Genomic DNA, 2,804 nt, shown 5'->3' on the forward strand with positions numbered 1-2,804 from the left:
GGGTGAAAGAGTGGAAGGACCACAGCTTGGCGTATATGTGGGTACGGTAAATTAAATATTTGACAGGAACTTGATTTGCTTTCAAAGGTACTATACTTCTCGCGATCACTAACATTTTCACTGGCAAAAGGTGTTGCGTGGGATCAGAGTATATTATGCAACTTAGACCCATACTTTAAGCCACAGCCTGTCTGCTTTCTGATCAAAGAGAGAATACTTTTGCTGATAATCGCTGCAAGAAACCCTTGTAAATCTTTGAATTTTATTCAGAACACCAAAAACAAATGATCCCACTCTGTATATGTAAACAGTAATCAGGGTGTAGTGTTTTGCTATGTCTTCAAATGGAAGGATGAAACACAACTTGAAGTAAATGATATAACTCAGCTGTATATAAAAAGTCATCAGGATGTAGAGTTTTGGTGTGAGACGGGCGCTGTGGCGGGGTGGTAAGACGTCGGCCTCTTAATCGGAAGGTCGAGGGTTCGAATCCCGGCCGTGGCCGCCTGGTGGGTTAAGTGTGGAGATTTTTTCGATCTCCCAGGTCAACTTATGTGCAGACCTGCTAGTGGCTTATCCCCCTACGTGTGTACACGCAAGCACAAGGCCAAGTGCGCACGAAAAAGATCCTGTAATCCATGTCAGAGTTCGGTGGGTTATAGAAACACGAAAATACCCAGCATGCTTCAGTCCTCCGAAAGCGGCGCCAGTATGGCCGCCGGCGCCTAAATGGCGGGGTCAAAACGGTTATACGTAAAGTTCCACTCGTGCAAAAACACGAGTGTACGTGGGAGTTTCAGCCCACGAACGCAGAAGAAGGTATGTGTCCAAGTGGAGAGATAAAAACAAAATAAATGATCTCACTCTGTATATATATATATATATAAAGCAATCAGGGTGTTGAGTTATGGTATTTGTTCAAGTGGAATGATGAAGTTGTCCCGTGTAAAATCCTTGCCAGATCTGTATTCGCGGTGAACATGGTGGGCTGTGCGAAAAGGACACCCCATGTACCAAACCAGTGTGGGATCGAATCCATTGTTTCACGGGGCGACAAAAAAATCTAGACTCCATCGCACCGACACACACACACACACAGAGCTTTACCACACTCAGTGATACAACATAACATAACATTACCTGCACAAAAAGATCTATACATCGCTTCTCCGCGCCGCGTGCGGAATCTCTGGAACTGTCTGCTGGTGGTGGCGGGCATTGACAACTGGGTATACATACAGTCAGCACACTATGGCAGCACTAGAAGCACTGAGATTCTCTCCCCCTCCTTTACCTTCCCTCCCTCCTCCCCTTCCCTCCCAGAGTCGATTGTTGTTCTCTTGCATTTCCCTTGCTTCACACACCTGCGGCCGCATGCCAGGGGCCAGGACTGACTTATTTTACCTGTTCAGTTGAGAGAAGAGACACTCAGTGACTGAAGGTGACGCTGGTCTTCTTACCTGGTTTTTTTTTGTAGGTGAGAGCGACGACAATCAGTGTTTGACACATGGGGCATTCTTCAGTCTACCTGACTTCATACATGGCGACGCTTGAGCAAAGGTGAGAGTACTAATTGCGTTTTTTTTTAATTAGCGGTACGTGTCATTATCGTAGTTCTTTTTTGATTTTGATTGGAGGGGGGGGGGGGGGGGGTCAACCGGCTATTGCAGCCGAGTTGTTTTTATTAATTAGCAAATTTGGGTTTAATTAGCGACGTGGGTGTTGTTTTTGCTCCATTTTTGTTGTCGCTGAAGTAGGTAGGAGTGTACTTGTACCTGTCATTAGTAGTGTTTGTTGGTAGGGTTTCCTTGTTCGTTAAAACTCATTTGGAAAAATCTCAAAATAAAATAAAATAGCTCGTGTCGAGTTATCATTCCGTAGCTGTGATACTCGAAACGTTTCCTTTAAGTGGAAAAAGCTAGCAGCAACACGAGTTGTGTGTGTGTGTGTGTGTGTGTGTGGTGTGTGTGTGTGTGTGTGCGTGCGTGCCGCGTGCGCGGGCGCGCGCGCGCGTGTGTGTGTGTGTGTATGTGTGTGTATGTGTGTGTGTGTGTGTGTGTGTGTGCCTGTGTCTGTGTGTGTGTGTATGTGTTTATAGGTGGGTGATGTATGTCATTTTTTGTACTTTGCACTGTAAAACAATTGAGCTAGGAAGCTCCAACTCTTACTTTACATTAATAAGCTACAGCAGATAATTCAGTGATAGGGATACTTACATGGCGCAAATCACATAATGATTCAAAGCACCTCACAAACGTATACCCAAATAAATAATTCTGTACACAATGCCAAATCAAATAGTAATACACAGCGAAGTAAACTTACACAATTAACACAGTTTTCAACACACATATATACGTTCATGTCAAAATACATAGCACATAAATGAAATAACAAAATCATTATAAATAAATAGCTTAACCACTACAATTTTAGACAGTAATCGTTCATATAATGATGTGCGCGTTGGGGGGCAGGGCCGGGGGGGGGGGGGGGCTCTCTACTGCTAAGTGCCTTCTTTTCTACTTTCTTCTGTCTGAAAGTGAATACGTAACAAACGACCCTTAGCAAAGGTGAAGGCAGTTGCGTACGTTCTTACAGCATCTTATAGCGGCGCTCAGAACTATTTTAGGATTTGCGCCTTAAAAATATCCTCATAATTATTATCTTTCGATGACATACTGATTTTAGAGGTTGATAGCGGGAGGATGTTCTCCCTACTACAGATCAGATAAAGACGTCAATCCTTTGATGCCCGCGTTCGATCCACTAATACCCCCATTCCACACAACCGTTCTAGGTCC

This window comes from Littorina saxatilis, linkage group LG11, assembly GCF_037325665.1.
Source record: "Littorina saxatilis isolate snail1 linkage group LG11, US_GU_Lsax_2.0, whole genome shotgun sequence".
NCBI classification, from domain to species: domain Eukaryota; kingdom Metazoa; phylum Mollusca; class Gastropoda; order Littorinimorpha; family Littorinidae; genus Littorina; species Littorina saxatilis.